The sequence below is a fragment of the Cydia strobilella genome, chromosome 7, assembly GCF_947568885.1.
Source record: "Cydia strobilella chromosome 7, ilCydStro3.1, whole genome shotgun sequence".
Lineage (NCBI taxonomy): Eukaryota > Metazoa > Arthropoda > Insecta > Lepidoptera > Tortricidae > Cydia > Cydia strobilella.
Genome location: NC_086047.1, coordinates 2,067,445 through 2,089,165, shown reverse-complemented (window position 1 = coordinate 2,089,165; position 21,721 = coordinate 2,067,445). Strand labels below are relative to the sequence as shown.

The 21,721-nt window shown below is 37.6% G+C and overlaps 1 protein-coding gene across 1 annotated transcript in view; it reads left to right on the top strand.

Annotated features, from left to right (window-relative positions):
- The first annotated feature begins 1,264 nt into the window (after positions 1-1,264).
- LOC134742909 (uncharacterized) overlaps positions 1,265-21,721 on the top strand; it is a 172,026-nt gene continuing 151,569 nt past the window's right edge. Inside the window, exon 1 of the mRNA XM_063676115.1 lies at positions 1,265-1,275. The gene's annotated coding sequence lies outside the window, so the exon portion shown is untranslated. The remainder of the gene's footprint in view (positions 1,276-21,721) is intronic.

The window sequence follows — 21,721 nt, the reverse complement described above, 5'->3', positions numbered from 1 at the left end:
TTTTTACTCATTATTATTCACAACGACGGGACTTAATCGCGTAGAATAAGTTTTAAATTTACCCCCGACGTTTCGAGGACGGCGTTGTCCCCGTGGTGTGGTGTGGCCGTGTGACCGTCCTCGAAACGTCGGGGGTAAATTTAAAACTTATTTTACGCGATTAAGTCCCGTCGTTGTGAAAAATAACGTCTTATATTTCTAGAATTTAATGTAATTCAGGTGCTTATACTTTATATTGTATATACATATACTCTTTTCCCTACAAACGTGAACGGACTTCTCTAGAAATTCCTAACATTTCCTCAACACAAGATGTATGTCTTGCAATCGGAACAAGATATTAGTGCACTACGGCAGCAGTCGGCCGCAGATTGCGGCGCGACGTTGATTAATCCATCTACTTGTCGCTCGAGCTGTTTAATCCACGTTAAGCTATCTGCTGCCAGCAAACATTAATTCAGGACTGTCGGAACGGATATTCCGGTAGGTGTAGGACTGGGTTTCTGTAGGGAACACGTAATGATAAATAAAAGAAAATTTATTAAAAATTACACAACTGCAGTTTAAAAGCGAACTGAAAAGCTAAAAATTATATTTTCACTTCTTATGCTCGTAAAGTTCGCCTTTAAGTCGTGCGTAGACGACATAAAGTTGCTTATTATGTTCTAGAGCATAAAATCATCTATCACGACCCTTATTGACTTAGCAATAAAGTCTAAAATCTGCCATATAAACTTCCACTGAGAAGCTGTGCGAAAAGCAGTGTATAACTCAGGCATAAATATCCATTTTTATCGTCGACCATAATGGTCCTCGTTGCGCTCGAACCAATAAATTGCCTCGAATAAAAATGGATCGCTTTATGCCCTTGTTGTACAATCTACTATTAAGTAAGTATGTAGCTATAGCTACGCAAGAAAAGTCTTAAAGGTTTGAAGGTTGTATCGGTCCGGAAATATCGCGTGTGACAGTTCATTCCACAGTTAAGTACCTACTCGTATAGCTGATTTTTCTAAAATAAGTGTACTATAATTCTCATAAATTTTCCAAACCTGCAAGTTTACAGCCAATTAAGTAGTAGTAGTAGTAGTAGTAAACTCTTTATTGTACAAATATACACATTAAAAATTACATGGTACAAATAATAAGATGTACAAAGGCGAACTTATCCCTATGAGGGATCTCTTCCAGTTAACCTTTGAGTAGATGAGAGGAGAAAGTGAAAAGAGGGTGACAAATGTAGCAAAATGTACAACAAGGTACCAGAAAGATAAAGGATATAAATACATACAAAATTAATAGGATAAACATATAATATATTACACAAAAAGGAATGGGGAAAATACACTAAAAATTGGAAAAAAGTAGAAAAATATAAAGCAACATACAATACAAATATAGGCACATTAGTCAATCAGATAACCACAGCTTCTTTAACCTCTCCTTGAACGACGCAAGCCAATTAAATTAGTATTACCGATTTTTTTATTAAAACACGTTTTTAATAAGCCAGTGCTTCGAAGAATTTTAAATATTAAGACCATCGCGTTTCATGTGCGAGCGGTTGTAAAGAAACAAAACAGAGTAGGTACCTAAGTGGTAAATAAATACTATTTCGTTTAGGTATATTTCAAATATTTAAAAACTTGTATTTCAAAGTAGGTAACTCTCATTTTAGAGTTAGAATCTTATGAAAACATAGATAATTAAAAATTCTATAACTATGTATAATATACATACATACACATACTTGCTTTTAACATATTATGTTAAAGCAAGACGATGACTGGCTGGAGAACCTTAATGGCAAGAAATGCCGCGCTGCGATAGGACTTTATAGGAATCAACGGCGATGCGGGAACCCATAAACCCACAAGCGCCGCAACATGCATCTACAACAGATGATGTGGCCAATGATGATGATGATGATGATGATGGCATTGGTTAAAAATACAATAGTCACAAAGAAAGATATTACGCCGCATTACCTACTGCAGCTAGTATAGTCTGAATCTGAACGGTAGTTTATTTTTGTCTCGATGGGATTATGTTACAACTTTTCAAGTACGTAATAGGTAAACCTACGTCAAACCGCGCTGAAGCAAATTCCTCATCGAATTTAAAACGTTGCCAAGTTTTTTTATAGTTTTGGCGCGGGCTTGGGATCTAAACGATAATGCTTTCACGGCTTTCAGTTCTATTAAATTCACTGCAAATTTTCTACGCTAGGACGCAAACTAGGATTAAAATGTTTGGTATAGTTGTTCAATGGATAACTTTGTCCTATTGTATGAAAGAAAACATGAGCTGTACCTGTTTGTAAGTAATGATGCCGTCTTCAGATGGTTTCCAAAATGGCGAAGGTACTTACTAACTTCGCAGCCATACATTGTCGTTGCTAAGTCGTTTCAAAACCGTAGATGGACTCTTTTACTCATTAGACAGATATCTACTGTCTAGGGATAAGCTAACACTGTCAAAAAATCTGTAGGTCCGGAAAAATAAGTTTTTGACAAAAATTTCTTTACCCAGGCAACTAATCATCGAGACAATTCTAACCTCCCTAAACAATTAGTTTACGTTGTTTTATCACAGAGTTCTCATGGCCACCTCCTGTCTCCATCATCAGATCAGCTCCATGTCATCATAATATTGCAATCGGAAATCGGTAAATGGGTCAAATATAGCTTTCACGATTTGAGCCACACTATTAACTACCTAACTAACATACATAAACAGGGCAAGTTAAATAAAAGCTTATATTAAAAACAATATTTTTTTGAAGATCTTTTCAAATTTCAATATAAGGATACTCGAAAATGTCTTCATCCAAGAAATAAAATGTCTTGTATTATTAGATCTTGGGCCAAATACTTTCTTGTATCAAATAACGAATTATTAATTAGTTAGTAATATTATGTTAATTCAACGTACGTACACTTATTTTGGATCAAGATATACCTGTTTTGTTTAAAAAAAATGTTTTTCCTGTGTAAAATATGAAGCAGTGCTCGCAAATTTTGGACTTTATTCAATGGTAATATGGCACAAACCTCTTTGACGTCACCCGACATAAACCGAGCGAAAGTTTCGAGTGCAAAAAAAGTCAAAATAATGGCAACTTCACTCTCGCAATATACGAGTTGGAAACATTATTTTCGCTACAATTGTCAACAACATGAAACAAATATATTGTTGGAAAGTTTGCGGCTCAAGCTTTTTGTGTGAAATAATATGTGCAGGCTGTTCATTTTGACGTGTTTGTTCTCTATGTTAGTAGCTATGCTTCTCGAAACTGTTGTAGTATTTAGGTACGATAACAGTATAAATAAATAAATAACTTAGGTTGAAAGTGTGCCTATACACATAGAGAAATAAGTAGGTAAGCTCACTCCATACATGAGTTTTCTTACTAATTAATATTATGTTCTATGGGAGATATTAAAACGTATTGCTAATAAGTTTAAAACTAGCGAGGTGACAGTTCATTTTCGACCGCAGCTGCGCGAACGTAACAGGTAGGTCTAAATCTTATTATAAATTTCGCAAAGCTCTGTGTAAACTTCTTATAAATTGGTTATATGTTTGTGTGGAATGAGCACTCATGCTTACTTTTTAGCTAATTAAGTATTGCATACCCGAAATGGGTAACTTTTGAAACTAATAAATTGTAGCAGGATTACCATCTACAAATGTACACAGTACATGAGTACAGCAATAAATCATTCATAATTATTATTATTCTTATTCTCTATGCTACAAACTACTTTAAAGAAAAAAGTCAATACATTGGCATGTGGCCTTCACATTAATATTAAATATATTAATGACGGGTCACTCACGTGTTTTAAGTCGAAAACGCTCGACATGTTTCACTCCGTACCGAGGAGCGTCATCAGGAGCTTGCGTCGACGGTGACGGACCGGCGCAGACTGCGGGCCGCAGCCCTCCGCGCCCGATGACTCGGCGCGGGCGCCGGTGGCGGCAGGGGGGGCGAGAAACTACCCTCGTTTACCCCTCGAGAGATTGCCCCTATACCTACCTTACATTAAGGGCGTGACGGATAAAATCGGACACTTATTACGCCGGAGATACTGCATTAAGACGATTTTCCGTCCTCATATGAAGCTAGGACAGGTGCTGCGTTCGCCAAAGGATAGGGAGCCTTTGAACAGTCCGGGTGTATACATGATTCCTTGCTCCTGTGGGAAAAACTACATAGGAGAGACGGGCCGAAACATTTCCACCAGATTGTCCGAGCACATACGTAGTATGAAGAACAGGGATAGCCGGGGTTCTGCGGTGACGGAACACGTGTTGGATTCGGATTCGACTCACTATATACGTTTCGATAAGGTAACTGTGCTGGCGAAAGAAAAGTTTGTGATTCAGCGAAAAGTACGGGAGGCTATCGAAATTGGTCGTCATCCGAATTTTAACCGTGATTGTGGTTGGTCAGTGCCTCCGAGCTGGAAAACTGTTTTGGGTACTACGTCGGTGGACAGTGTGGACGAACCATTAGCGAATGACGTAGTGAGTGTTGTGTGCAACCCATCATTTGACGATAATGCCGTAAACGAGGGTAGTTTCTCGCCCCCCCTGCCGCCACCGGCGCCCGCGCCGAGTCATCGGGCGCGGAGGGCTGCGGCCCGCAGTCTGCGCCGGTCCGTCACCGTCGACGCAAGCTCCTGATGACGCTCCTCGGTACGGAGTGAAACATGTCGAGCGTTTTCGACTTAAAACACGTGAGTGACCCGTCATTAATATATTTAATATGTCTATGTCTCACGGAAGTTTTGTTATTAAAATTCACATTAATAGTAGCAAGTTTAGTAGCAAATGTATGAACTCGCAATAAACACTAATCAATGTGTAAACAGGCTCCAATATGAGGGCCACACTTACCCGTATCGACCTTACTAAGTGTCTCTACCAAAGGTACAGTCGAAGGCAAAAATATCGATCCAGACAAATGGCTCAAAAATATGTAAACACAACTTTATTGTCTAATTGTTTGTTGTTATTTATGCGCTTGCTTGACTGTACCTCAGTGAAATCTAAATAGCCCAAGGGTGGATAATAAACGGGTAAACATTTAAGCGTTTTTCTGCAACTTCTTCTTCTTCTTCTTTGCCATGTACCGTTATTTGGGGTCGGCCCTCCTCGTTCGAAGGCGCCAGGTTTTTCTGTCCTGGGTTGTCGATATGTTAGTCTGCGCCCGCTCCATGTCTTTGGTAACGGTTGTCCACCACGTGGTAAGCGGCCTCCCTTTGCCGTTCGTTCGTTTGTTGTTCGTTCGTGCCGGTCGTTTTTCTGCAACTTATTACATCTAAGACTTCATGGTAGAATATGATGGTACTTGCATTAATTCTAACTTAAGATCACATCAATATGGTACATTGATGTGATTTTAAGTTAGATTCTAACAAATAAATACATTTCATTTCATTTCATTTCATAAGTTGTAAATTAATGGTTGATTAGTATGTATTTTGAAATTAATTAACTGCGTAATAAATGAATAAATAAACTACCATTAATTTAGCACCAGACGCGATACAGATGACGCATGATTAATCACATCCAGAGCGTGCACAATAACAACACAATAATTATTAGTTATGTGCAATTAATGGACAAGGCGTATTGTTATTAAATGCATTGTTAATTGCCCGTCAGGCACGTTATATCAGTAATCGGAGAGATATAATATATATTATAATTATAGGTAGTTATATAACTTAAAACGTAACTTGATACTTACTACGTAAGCTTTTTATAGACCACGGGCCAGGAACAGATTTCATGACCAATCGCCTCCCGGGCGAAAACTCGTATAGTGGTTAACGGCTATGTATGATTAACCCTCGTGAACGTCAGCTGCCGCTCCATTGGTGGGTTGAGGAATGGCAGCAAATAAACTCTATAATTTTTTTTTGTCATCGCCTCCCGCTTGATACTTTGTCAGATGATAATAGTTCAGATGCTATTGTAAATAAACAATATCGTCAGCCGATTGTATCGCTGTGGAAAGACCGTCAGCTGGTCACATGAACATGTAAAAAAGAAAATTATTTTCAGTCATCGGCGTCATCGCCTCCCGTTTGATACTTTGTTAGATGATAGTTTAGATGTTATTGTTAATAAAACAAATCGTCAGCCGGTTGTATCGCGGTGGAAAGACCGTGTTACGCGCTTCGGTGGCTGCCATTCCTCAACCCACCACCGGAGCGGCAGCTGACGTTCACGAGGGTTCATCATACATAGCCGTTAATCGCTATACGAGTTTTCGCCCGGGAGGCGATGACTGACGAAATTTGCGCCTGGCTCGCGGTCCATTAGTTGTTACAAGCTTCTATTTAACTTGCAATGATTGTTTGTTTGTAATAATTATGTTTGTTCGGGTCAAATCTTGCAAGGTAAAAACTAGACAATCTTCCCATTATTCAATTGAGCTGAAAGTTCACATACATGTTAGCGTTCCGAAAATAGAGTAATAAAGTGCTCATTTATAAAAAGTAATGTCTTCAAATATTCAAAAATCTTCAATTTTTTTTATTGTAGGTACACAAATATATTTACAGGGTTGTTAAGATTAACTTAAATTAAACACAGTTGACAAAATGTACCTGGCATAGAAAAATACAGTCAGGTTACTCTGGTTCCTACACTAGGCTTAGCCTGTCTCGTAGGTAACCCAGACTCGAATGAGTTTATACAATTAATTAACATAACTTAAAGCCTATAAGAAGAGGAGATAGAAAATGTTATTGAATTTCCCAATTTAACTTGTTAAAACTAAAAAAATGATTGTGACGTCACTACCGGTCAGCCCACCTGACGAGCAGGTAAAAGCGGTCAGGCTTGGAGGGGTGATGATATAATAAAAGGCCGGGCACCTCATTGAAGACACGATTATTAACTTAGCAGCATTAGAATTACTTACTTAACAGTCTGTGCTAACCATAGAGTAACTTATACTAGAGCGGTACTGTCATAGTAAATTTTGTAACCCCAGTAAATTCAATGCCATCTGTCGACACACTTTAAAACTAAAAATAAATATTTATAAAAATACGATAAAATGTATTTAAATATGGATAAATGATTTTTTTATTTGCATTAATTATTTTTATATGATTTTGACCCATGTTCTTTCACTGGTATGCGTTAAAATTATAAAATAACAAACGAAACAGTCAACGCCCTCTATACGAGAGTAGGCCAAAACTAGTGGCGCCATCTGATCGAGAATCAAATTTTCGTGATTTTCGAGGCACGTTTTTTCCTTAGACTGTATCCATCTATTACGGAGTTATATCTATCTTTGGTGCTAACAAAAGTGTAATTCATATTTATTTTGTTGTGCGGTGGTGCTACTAATATTACCAAAATAGCTAGTGTTGATGGATTGAAAAGTGTGTTGTATAAAGTTACAAATAAACGATAAATATAAGTGTGTAAGTTTATTTTCTACACCGAAGATCTCAGTCCTCCTGTTACAAATTACTACGAATAGCGCTTTTAAGGAAGCCGAGCGCTAACATGCATAATGTAAGTTCGGTGACAATGCAATTTTATGGCACCATCGAGCTGGCAACAACTCTGTGCTAGAATGACACACAATGACCGACCGCTCGCACAAAAGAAACAATGGCTTTTGTTTAACAGAGATATTAGGCGTAAAATTCATTTGAGAAGATTCATACTATACCTAAGTATTATATAATTTTTAACTCTCTTCACTCCATTAATCACCATAGCTTAAAAATCTATCTTGCTAATCTCCCGGAAAATATCAAACTATCGCCAAATTTCGAAGGTCCTTCTTTCCGCCAAGTTCATTAATTACGGGCGTATTTTTGTCGCTGTCCATTAGAGATACGTCGCTCCATTTACCTAGGAGAGATTAATGATGGCGGCGAAACCTAACGCTAATTCAAACATTTACACGCATAGTCATCCTAGAATTACAATACCGTCAAATACCGATACTCTTTGCTTTATCCATAACAAATTTCAAATTGAATGCCATCAGTCTGGTTACTTTTGAAAAATTGTATTGTATCTCACTCAAGTGTGACAATTTTCTTTCTTCAAAAACAAAGTGCTGTCATAACGGTTAAAGAGGTTTTTGTAGGGTAACCACTTAAATTCATATTTCTATGGGTGACCTCATGGCTAGTAGAGGATTAAATTTGTCCTTATCATTATCAAAAAGTTTACAGGAGGAAAAAGTTTCGGTTGTTTCACTTAAATACGGTGGTGAAGAATTCATAAACATATGTCATCATTCGCTTGCCCTTATCCCAATCATTTGGGGTCGGCGCAGCATGTCTTTTTCTTCCATACCTCTCTCTCGCCCGTCATCTCATCACTCACTTGCATTCGTTTCATATCATCTCTCACACAGTCCATCCACCTTTTCCTCGGTTTTCCTCTCCCGATACTTCCCTCCACATTCATTCGTAATACCTTTCTCGTCACATGCCTTTCATCCCTCCGCATTACATGTCCGTACCACGCTAGGCGATTCGCTCTCACTTTTTCTACTATAGGTGCAACTTTCAGGCTTCCTCTTATATACTCATTCCTTATCCTATCCATTACTTGTCACACCACACATCCATCTTAACATTCTCATCAACATATGTATGAACTCGTTATTGTACAAAATACAAAACACAAATATGGCACAGGACAAGGGTAAATGTTTACTGAGCTTGTAGGGTTGGTCCTCCTCGCGTCACATGAATCACCTGTATATTTTTTTATTTTGTGACATTGACTAACATTATGTATGGAATTTGTTATGTGATTTTATGTACACATGCAGCTGCAAAATTGTATAAACACTATGAATGAATAAAAGGTACATTAAGGGTACCTATTACGAGTATTTTAAATTCTAAAGAGATCAAGGTGCACAGTGAAAATTTAACAATTTAAAACAACGCTCAAGTAGAGAATCCAAATGGCTTTTAATTTTTTAAGCCTTTGCACCATTCACTAGACTTTAAGCCATAAACTGTGGGCATTGCTTCGTTGTGAATTGATTACTGATAGTAATGGCTCCTCTACACGATGGGCCATCATACTGGCACACTAAGATGGGTCAGCGTGTAAAGAGGGTAGTGGTGTCGGATGGTTTATGGCGCGGCTGGATGGCGATGGGATGGCCACGGTGTCGGTTTTTCGTCTGCACATCAAAGGTAGTGGGCCAGCGATGGCAGTACACATCTACATGTGGCCCATTCCAGAACCAAAATAGTTGCGTTTCATCCATCTCGCTGGTCCAGCGATGGGCCGTCGTGTAGAGGAGCCTTTATGGCAAAGCGAGATATAGCTGTATGTGTACATACTTGTGCTTGGCGATTATTCTTACCCTAGAATGTAGAAGAGCGTTCGCCTCAGTTAACCCCTTACTTTATGTCATAAAAAAGTATTTGTTTTAAATTGGACTATAACATCTATCAATAGATTAAAAACTGTAATAGATGTCATATATTAAAGAAAAAGTAACGAAGCCCTCCAGTGGTGAAGGCCGGGTAACTTTTTCTTTAATATATGACATCTATTACAGTTTTTAATTTATATATAGTAGTGTGACTACTTAAAATACACAATTAGAGTTTTGAATGATTCACGGTTAGTTTCACTAGACTTATATTGACCGGGATATAGACCGTGATTACCTTTTGTATTATTTGTGAGCTCCCAATATTTCGACGCAGTTACATGCATCATGTTCACGGGTGACTGAAGATAGCGGGTGGGTGTCAAAGTTGTGTAGACAGCGCTCTGTCGCGCAAGAATGAGGGTAGAAGGAGCGCTGTCTACACAACTTTGACACCCACCCGCTATCTTCAGTCACCCGTGAACATGATGCATGTAACTGCGTCGAAATATCGGGAGCTCACAAATAATACAAAAGGTAATCACGGTCTATATCCCGGTCAATATAAGTCTAGTAAAATACACAAATCAAAATATTTAATAAAATAATTTGATTTGTTCCCAAACTTGTTCATCTATCAATAGAGTTGAATTATCTCGACCGACAAGCAAGTTCTCTCTTACGCTGGCTAAACTAAAGTCCATGGCGAATGCTCAAACTGTTCGAGTCATGAAATAGATTCCTCGCGCGCGGGTTACACTCGCTCGTAAAAGCAACCGGACATATCCTGTTATAAAGAACGCTTTCAATTGTAAATGGGTCGCGACCAGCGAGACGCCGAATTTATAGCCCTGGATGGAAAACGAGCGCGTTATTTCGTCCCCAATGGAGGAAAAAATAGGGATAAAGGAATTGAGCCATTCATTTTTCATAGTTTTATTTATGTAAGTCCATTCGTCGAAGTAACGGTTCTATAAAATATTGAGAGCGTTTCATGGTTTTCTATTTTGGTACGGTAATATAGGTCATAATATTTATCGGCGTGATTCTAACTTTAAGATACGTCAAAAATTTCTAAAGATATGGATTAGATATGTCAGTGTCAAAAGTGACGTTTATGTTTAAAAAAAATCGTATCTAATAGACGTAATATTTGACGCATCTTGAAGTTCAAATACTTCACATCGAGCCCTCTATTATTAACCTTGTTCTCTAGATGTCAAATATTACGTCTAGATACAATCAGGCCGCAGTAAATAATTATTTAGAACTAGCTTTTGCTCGCGACTTCGTCTGCGTGGACTTAGTAACAGCAGCTAAAGTAAGTATAGCGCCTGGAAAAATTCTCATAGCAATCATTCAATTTGAGCATATTATGCACACAAATTAGCAGGCACTTCATTAATTATCTCAATTCCACCCCGGTTTTTACTTTCTTAAGGGATGATTTTCGGGATAAAAACTATCCTATGTCCTGGACTCAACCTATCTCTATTCCAAATTTCATCTAAATCGATTCAGCGGTTTAAGCGTGAAGAGGGAACACACAGACAGAAAGACAGACAGACAGACAGATTTTTGCATTTATAATATTAGTATGGATTTTACACAAATGATGCACATTTTTTGAAGCCTGTGGAAAGTATCTGTCTGTCTGTTACCTCTTCACGCTTAAACCGCTGAACCGATTTAGTTGAAATTTGAAAGTCCCAGAGAAGGACATAGGGTAGTTTTTATCCCGAAAATCATCCCTTAAGAGGGTCAAAAGTGGGGTAGAATTGAGATAATTAATGAATTGCCTGATAATTTGTGTAAGCAATTAAGCATTATGCTTAAATTCAATGATTGCCATTAGACTTTATCCAGGCGCTATTCTTACTCTAGCCAGGCGTGTCTTATTCCGCGATTTCGTCACGTCGCTACAAGTACCTGCGGCCGCCTCAATTTTGAGGTTTTGCCATAGTAGTAATTGCCGCACACCGCTATGGAACGGACGCCTGCACGCGCTTGCGCCGCCTTGCGCGTAGTAGACGCGTTTTGATAGGCAGTGAATTTTCTGTACCTAGCACTATTATATATTCCGTGCTCTAGCTGCGTTTACTAAGTCCACGCAGACGAAGTCGCGGGCATAATCTAGTATAAAATCGAAACAAAATAACAGCAGTGCCCTCGCTTGCACTAATGTGAAGAAACATGTTTGCAAGCACTCAATCAATAAATTCATCATATTTTTCATATTTGCCTTTCTATATTACCCGAGACTTGAATTTCCTAAGTAGTTTAAAGTATGAAAATCTAGATTACATCGTTTCGCTCTCAGGTGCAGGCAAGCAATATTTACATTTGGATTAGCCGCGAATATAAACTCGCTCTATCAAAAAGACTTAGTTTTCTCAAAAGTTTCTGACATGTTCTTATTCACACACCACACTTGACTTAGCATAATAATGCAAACTATATTCAAGACGGCACAGATTTATGGTGAACGCGGTGTTGGGGGACGAATAAATATCTAACAACGTCGCCTGCTTATTTGTATTTATTTCACTTGGCGAGGTCAATACCTCAAAGGAGCTGGGAAAGCTTTGCCATTAAAATATTGCTTCTGTTTTGCAGGAAATTGTTCTCAGCCAAGACAAAATTTTATGGTTTTTCTGATTATTTTAGATTTATGATTTAAAAACCATATTTACGTGTCTGAAATTTGATGATCAAATTCATTTTCGTTTTGTTTATAATGTATTGTGACGTACATACAGAGTGGCTAAAAAATAAGTCTCCCATATAAAATGGACAGCCAAATTCTTTTTCGCGATTTTGGGGTTGGTCTCATAGTAAAAGTTGGTCAGTATAATCCCAAAACCTCCCTGGCAACAGGAATGCATTTATTTTTAGCCACCGTATATGTATGCAAGTAACGTATAATTTTATTAACCAGAATATTGTACACAGAGGAAAGTCACTAGTCACAGTATGGGGACAGTTAATCTTAATATTCCCCTGGGTCATAAAAATGTGGTAGGTATTTTTTTATTTGTCTTAACTTATCTTGAGAAAAATAAGTATTTCAACTGTGTAATTGGAGATACGCTAAAAACAAAATGGTGTAATTTAATTGTATCAGAACCCCTAGTTTAAATTTAATTCGATAGTGTGACGTGCGTTCGCGTTATGTCTATTTTTGTATGGGATTTTGAACAGCGCGCCAAGCGGGACGTTTTGGAAACTCACAATCCCATACAAAATGACACTTAACGCAAACGCGTACACGTCACGCTATCGAATGAAATTTACACAAGGGGGGGTTAGCACGGTCCCATTTTTATCGCTTGTCACCATGCCTGTCACGTTCTAACAAGTATGTAAGTGCGAAAGTGACGGGCATAGTGACACGCGATAAAAATGGAACCATGCTGCTTCCGCTAGGGTACTGTACTTGAATGACTCACGAGCATAACAGGAATGATAATACCCTATTTAAATAGTAAGAATTCTTATTTACAAATAAAAAAAAATATTCATTTAAAAGGTACGCACCGAATCTTAAATTTTATTATCTACATCTAATCCGTTGTATCATTCTTTGAGGGGCTAAAAGCCACTTATTCACGGTTTAATAAACGGACAATAAAAAACAATGGAAGCCACAATCTAGAAAAGAATAGCAAATTGAATGCGAAATAATTTGTATCACTTGTCATACTTTTTAATTTCATCCCAAGAATAACAGATGAGTCTGCCCGAACACTGCATATTTGCGGGTCTTGAACAATGGCCTTCTTTTGTCTTGCTTGCTTATTTCCTTTGCTGAACTTTTTTAACTGGATTCACTTTAAATTATAATTTATTTGGACATAAATTGTTTTAAGTAATAAATGTCTCCTTAGAAATAAGTAAGTATGCATTTACATAATTATAACGCTTGATAAATGGTCGCATATATTAAGGTCGGTTGTATATAATAGGCTGGGTCATTTTAACTTTTTTATATTATTAGGGATACTAGTTTAAAAAAACGGCCCAAGTGCGAGTCGGACTCGCGCACGAAGGGTTCCGTACCATTACGAAAAAAAACAGCAAAAAAATCACGTTTATTGTATGGGAGCCCCACTTAAATATTTATATTTTTCTGTTTTTAGTATATCATCTGTGAAAATTTCAACTGTCTAGCTATCACGGTTCATGAGATACAGCCTGGTGTCAGACAGACAGACGGACAGACGGACAGCGGAGTCTTAGTAATAGGGTCCCGTTTTTACCCTTTGGGTAGGGAACCCTAAAAAGAGTGCTATTTGGTAATTCACTTTTATTTTATTTTTATTTTTTAGCTTGAGTTTTACTGTCTCCGGGTTTGAGTTGAAGTTTTCGTACTTTTATTTCAATTGATTCGCTCTGAACCTTTACCGTGCTATTTCGAAACAATAATGGCATATCTCTATAGCTAAAGTTTGAAAAAAGAGACACATAGATATACTCCGCAGACCATACAAAATTTAATAATATTTATATGAAAACTTTGAAATGGATCCGGAGGCAGAAAATGAATTACGATTGCAAAATAATTTTAAAAACTGTTTATTGGTCCCACCCTATTGTATACGTGTATTTATTGGAGTTTTTATAAAGATGAAGAGAAGGAGAGTTGGTGTTCTAGCGATAAGACGTCCTACATCCAATCCGAAGATCGGAGGTTCGAGCCCCCGCTCGTACCAAAGTTTCTCTAAACTTATGTACGAAATCATGTGAGTGGCGATTGACGCATTTCTCTAACAAGTACGTGTAGACATATGTAGATGACGTCACATCGGGTCTCTATTGTGTGACATAATTATTGAAAGTCATAATGTAATGATTGTCATATTATCATTAGTCATAATTTAAATTAAAAGTACCGGCGGAGCTACTCCGAATATTTCAATATTGGTACCTTAACCAGAGCAATAGCGTCAGATGGGCTGGTAGGTTTTCTCAGTCGTACAGGTTGGAGTGTGGGGTGAGGCAGGGGGGTATAACCTCCCCCAAGCTCTTCAACCTGTACGTTAATGACCTGATCGAGGGGTTGAGCAGCACTCCAGTAGGATGCAGAGTTGATGATGTTAGTATCAACAACATCAGCTACGCAGACGATATGGTGCTGCTCAGTCCAACGGTCAGGGCATTGAGAAAACTACTAAGCATATGTGAAGAGTACGTAAGTAAACATGGCTTACGGTATAACGCTAAGAAAAGCGAATATATGGTATTTAAGGCCGTCGGGGGCAAGCTACCGGAAAGTGTACCTGACATAAAACTTAATAATAACATACTCGAGCGCGTGTACACATTTAGATATCTTGGACACTATGTCACCGACGACCTTAAAGACCAATTAGATATAGAAAGGGAGCGCAGGGCACTGGCAGTCCGATGCAACATGCTAATAAGGAGGTTTGCACGATGTAGCCAACAGGTAAAAGTAACGTTATTTAAAGCATATTGTCAGGTGTTCTACACGTGCAGCCTCTGGACTAGTTATACGCAGAAGACCATCAGTTCCCTGCGCGTCCAATATAATAATGGTTTCAGGATGTTGTTGGGGCTGTCCCGTTTCTGCAGCGCATCGGGCATGTTTGCGCAAGCTCACACGGATGACTACTATGCCATAATACGCAAGAGAATTGCCTCGTTGCTCTGCAGAGTGCGGGCCAGCTCCAACCCCATCCTGACCACTGTTGCGGGCCGATACGACTCACCTATAATGCGGCATTTTGAATGTGTCATAACCGCTATTAGGTGAGTTGTAAGAATTTTATTGCTGACTGTTTTTGTTTTGTCGTTTTCTGTTTTTTGTGTTCCACTAACACTTAGTTTTTAACCTTAATTGTTACTAACCGTTATGGGCCAGTGTTGTCTTAAATAAATAAATTGAATTGAATTGAATTGAATAATTTGGTTTTACTCAGAAACGCGTAACTTTTCAGGATTGCCATAAAACAAACCTATCCTAACCTAACCTATCTATAGGATAACCCGAGGAAAATCCTGAAAAGTAACGGTTTCAGAATTATGACTAATGATAATATGACAATCATTACATTATAACTTTCAATAATTATGTCAAACAAAGGGACCCCCGTCAACATCACATGTTAATAAAATAAATGTACAAGTACAGTCGCCATCAGATATATCGGAGCGGCCGAGGCGCTCACAAATATATGAACACGCCTCTATTGTCAAGGCGTTAGAGTGCGTGTTCAGATATTGTGACCACCTCGGCCGCTCCGATATATCTGATGGCGACTGTACCTATATAACAATCATTGATTGCTACTGCTGGCGGGAAAACAACTCAAAAAGCCATGAAAATTTTTTATTACACAAACGGGTCTACCGCGATTTAATTTCATTGTTTTTACCTTACCCCCGACCTGTGGACCCATAGACCCGTTCGTGTAATTAAATATGTGTTTAAAACGCGAAAGTTTTAAATGTTATAATCATGTTTTTGTCCTCTTGAACGATCTCTTTAAGATTTGCTTAAGATATTACTTTACAATGCATGTGCTCGAAAAGTGCGTTTCCTACGGAGCCATATCATGTGGAAAGTACTACTTTTCCGCACTAGTGCTTTTTGTTTTCAATTTTTTTTTACAGTACATATATGGTGCTACTTTCTAGCACTAGTGTGAAAATGAGCACTTTTCGTGCATATGTCATATTTCATGTTTCATATTTCATATTTATTTATTTGTCGAAAGTTTAAAGGCCCATATGTACTTTAAAACGTTGTACGGTACACGTGCGAATAGGTAATTTGCAACTCGTGTCGATTTAAAACACTCCTGTTTTTTTATTTACTCGCACAATGCATAGTAAAACATTGTGATTTCCGCACTTGTTGCATAAATAGCTATAGACATCCAATGGATATCTAATGGATATCCCAAAACGTCACAATTTATTGTAGCGTGAAATGACAACTGGTTTCTCGAATCGAACTGCAAAATATAACTAGTTGAGAACTAAACTATAACGTATCGTACTTCTTAGTAATATCTTGAAAACTAAACAAAGTATAACGTAGAATTTCAAACCTCGCAAAACTCGTATACATCTTCGACGTATATTTTCATTCCCTTAGGTGTTACAAGCTTCTGAACTATAAGGTCATAAGGGGAATTTCAAAAATTTGCTTAGAATTATTGTTTCTCTGTTTTCATATATGTAAAGAATAAGTTTAATTTAGAACCGGGGTATATATAGATAATATTGATTTGATAGGATATAAAATGAACAAATTTGGATACAAATCAAATTATTTTATTAAATATTTTGATTTGTGTTTTTTAAGTAGTCACACTACTATATATAAATTAAAAACTGTAAGAGATGTCATATATTAAAGAAAGTGACGAGGCCCTCAGTCCGGCCTTCACCACTGGAGGGCTTCGTCACTTTTTCTCTAATATATGACATCTATTACAATTTTTAGGATACAAAATGTTCAAAAATCTGTACTAGTTGTATTATATTATGATAATTACTCAATAGAAAGGGGGCAAATATAAAACAAAGCCTTATGTCCACTCAAATGACAACGTAAAATTCAGCCGCAAATATTTTTACCATTAGTACAGTTTGATTAATTATGATATTTCTTTCTACGTACCAACATTCAAATATTTAAAGTAATTAGGGAGGTAGGTATTATCAACTTCAAAACTAGAATTGCGTCCTATGCAGTTACGACTTTTGGCTTTTGTGCGATAGAGCTGCTAAGGACGTGATGCGAGTGCGAATAGCATGATTGGTGTACCCGTCTGGAGCGGTGAAGAAATATAAAACTTGGTCAATTTTCTTATTTGTGTACCTATACCTGTCAATCATTGTTTTGCTCATTTAAAATATTCATCATTACTTTCAGACAAGAAATGATTAACCCGCTTTAAAGGAACTATAAAGGATCAGGTCACAGATTTGTGCTCAAAGAGATATTTTTCTACGCCCGATGAAAATTGGTTTGGAGCCGGGCTAACGCGCGGTACGGCTAAACACGTATTTTGTAGGGCCAATATTTGATGAGTTAAAACTGGCATTCCAGCGCTATATTCAGACGTATATTAGAAGCGGAAACTGTTTTGACTAGTTTGAGGTAAACAAGTGAACCAATTGCAATATTTTTAAAACAAGGAACATTTTATATTTTTAATGGCACTGCGTCTATTATGCAGCTAATAAAACTACCTAGTTAGTAACGAGGGAATTTAAAGTAGAAAAACGTTCGAAAATTGTTCGTTACAAAAATATTACATGTACTTACATTTACATAGGTATAGGTGAGCAGAGAGCCCTTCAATTGTTCGTAGATATCATCAACAAATTAGGACTCCATTATTATACGACCACTTCAGTAACAAAGAATAACTGTAATTCGACGACGGAGCTCTGAATTATATTCATGGAACTTTTTGAAGCCCGTTGTAAAAGAATATAAACCATCTGTGAGATTCTGTTACATCTTTCTTAATCAAATACCTACAAAACCTCTTAATTGAATAAGTAGGCGTCTAAAAACCTTTTGTACGACGATAAACCTGCTTTAATGAAATTAAATTCATATCTCGGAAGAGGAAAGATGCCAAATAAATTCAAAATGTGGTCGATTCGCGTTCAGTAGGCAAACGTAACGTCAGAGATGAGGTTTTCATCATACAATAATATAATTTAGAGGGAAATTTTCCGTATGAAGGAAGTTCAAATAAAGATGATTTACAATAACGCTGAAACGAGATTATTTACCTTTGATACAGAAACAAGGAAAAGTCAAAATGTGAAATTTTAACGTTGCGTTATGTTTGGATTGTTGCGCGAATTTGTATAAAAATCTGTATGAAAGGCCTGTAAATCGTAAGAAAAAAGTTCGAGTCGAAGAATAGGAAGAGTAAAAACAATAAAAGTAAATTGAAGTTGGATAGAATTTTCGCTTCAAGAGTTTTAGTAGCCGATTTGGCGTAACGAGTTTTTACCGCGTTCACAACTTTGCGCGTTTTCACGCCAAAGTTCACTTTGTACAACAGTTTTTGTAGCGACATGATTGTAAGTTGATGGAAGTTTACAGTCTCGATAATATAACCTTGTTACTTACAGGTGTTCCGAAATTGTCCACGTGCGATGCCGCCATTTTTAATGGACCAAACTATAGCTTGCAGCTATTATTATGTGATTGCTGACACGAAGCTACGGCGGCGAGCTAATGCGAGGGCGGTCATTGGTTCGAATCAGAGTAAGAGCATTCTTTCTGTGAAATGAATGGGCACGAATATTTGTTCCAGTTATTACAGTTTTGTTTCTTAGTATTGAGTACCTAAATATGGATTTATTTATACAAGTATAAGCATATACCTACGCTGCCTACTTGCCTAGTAGGTACCCATAGTACAAACGTTCTTCAGAACAAGGTTAATATGTATAACATCATCCCCAAAACATTATGGATTTCTCGTAAATTAATTAAAGATTTTACCGAAAACCCACTTAATATTAGGACTCAATAATATTGATCTTTATAATTCATTTGGTTTTATTAAAATGTTATTCGATAGCTAAATTGAATTACAAACAGAAGCTAGCCTTGTTAACGAGCTGACCACAGCACTGTCTAGCCCAGGAAAGCTAGCGAATATCATTTCAAATTTAATTGGGGCTAACTGGGGATATATTCAGAAGAGAAAAACGTGTTATTAATGTGATTGGGTGAAGAAACGTAAATATGTCAAGTCAGGTTTTTACTACATATATTTCTACAGTTGTTCATACGGCGCTACTTTATCGCACTATAGGTGCTTATGTCTCAAATTTAAAGGGCCATAATGTACTGTAAAACGTTGTACGATACACGTGCGAATAGGTTATTCGCAACTCGTGTCGATTTAAAACACGACCGAAGGGACAATTTTATTTTCGGCAGACGGTGACTCTCCACTCTAAAGATGGGCCACAAAAAGCGACGTCTAGAATGGCTCAAGGGCAACACCGGTGTGAGGTCTGAGGGTAGAGAGGTGTCACTGAACTTGAAACATAATAAATAGCACTTGTTTCCACATCTACCCTCGAGGACGCAGCTCTCGCCACTCCACTCTGGATGGCCGGCCAAGGCAAGCCAGGCGCAGAGAATCCTGTGCTACCCACCCACCTTTGGGTGACAGAACTCCCCAGGGAGGATAGGATCGGTACTCCCCAAGTCCCCAACAGCGGGCCACGAAGCTGCTCTGCGATGCCCATTACTTATATAATTTGTTATTGGTGCAAAAAAGAATCTACTTACTAGACTTATATTGACCGGGATATAGACCGTGATTACCTTTTGTATTATTCTACACAACTTTGACACCCACCCGCTATCTTCAGTCACCCGTGAACATGATGCATGTAACTGTTTCGAAATATTGGGAGCTCATAAATAATACAAAAGGTAATCACGGTCTATATCCCGGTCAATATTATTATAAGTCTCGTGAAACTAACCGTGAATCATTCAAAACTCTTTACTTACTTTTCCGCGCTAGTCTATTAGGAACAACAATTTCACACTGTAGGAAAGGATAAAGAGCTTTTTTGAGTTAGATATATTAATATAATATTATTCCATCAATAAACCTAGTTACTTATACAGCTCATTAAATCAGATCAGTCGCTATGGTCCAATTATCTTACTTACTTCCCTTTTTTCCTCATAATTCATTATCATTCCAGATTGAATATTTATAACTCACACTGATATTAAAACGAATAAAACATTAGCAAAGCATCAATTGATTAATGGTAATGTTGGAACATGTGTCAATAGACAAAATAAATGAGAATAGAATAGAATAAAATTTTATTCGTAAGCATAAAATGAGGATAGACTAATAGGACTTTAGGAAAACCATGATGGCTCTTCGACGAAAATAACTATAAGACCGATAGACAGCATACCATGTAAAGCTTGACCAGGAACATATGATCACGCGCCATGTTGCGGAATTTCATTGGAACCAAATTTTTCATACTAAACTGAACTGTCACCACATACATGAGAATAACAGCGCCCTCTTGAGAATGATCATATATTTCTGGTCGGGCTTTAAATAAAAACTTGTCGCAAAGAAAGAAATTGGAATATGTATTTTTTTTTCTTTGCGACAAGTTTTTTAACCCCCGTCGCAAAAAGAGGGGTGTGTATGTCTGTGTCGTTGTGGCTGTTAAACGTATGGACCAACTCTGATGCGTTTTTCTTTACATGAAAGCGAGTTTCCTTACAGTATTTTTTAGCTATGTATGATAAAAATCGATTTAGCATGAAATAAAACTATGAAAACGGATTATATCGCGTATATTGAATTTATAATACATCCCGACGTTTCGAACCCTTTACAGCGTTCGTGGTCAACGGGTGACTGAGGAAAAATTACAAAGTGCAAAAATACCCACATACTTATACACTACAATTATTTTCAAATAAAGACATAAAAAAAAAAAAAAAAAACTGACTGTGAGTGTGGCCTATCATATGTCGGGCAGACGAAACGGAGCATTTCCACTCGGGTGAAGGAACGCATAGCTGATGTCAAGCACCGTCGACCTAGGTCTGCAGTCTGTGAGCATGTCATGGATAAAGCCAATCACTCAATCAAGTTTGATAAGCCTCTGGTTCTTGCCAAGGAGAAGCGTTACATACCCAGAATGCTGCGCGAGGCCATTGAGATTAAGAAATATCCAAACTTTAATAGGGAAGATGGCTTTTCTCTACTACCAGCTTGGGATCCTGTAGTCCATCTGATAAAGGAGCAAGCGAGACATAGACTGTGAGACCTTAGTGTTGGATGATGCTGGACATTCTGATGTTTTGAAAAGATGTGTCCCGCCGAGTTTGTTGCCGGTCCCATATTGGGATACCCTCCTACAATTTAGGAGGGAATTAAATCTTCTCGGGTCCGTGGTGTAGGGTTGGAGCCGGCGTAGTTTTTATCGCGTATATATATATCTTTACTTGAAAACAATTGTAGTGTATAACTAGCCTTATGAACCGATTTTGCATGTACAACCAGCCTTAAAGTTTGTAGTCTATGATTGTTCATTATTTTAGTATGTGGGTATTTTTGCACTTTGTAATTTTTCCTCAGTCATCCGTTGACCACGAACGCTGTAAAGGGTTCGAAACGTCGGGATGTATTATAAATTCAATATACGCGATATAATCCGTTTTCATAGTTTTATTTCATGAGTAACTATCGCGGTAACCGAAGACAATATTATCGATTTAGCAGTTTAAAGATTATCAGCTCTTTTCCAAAATGATGG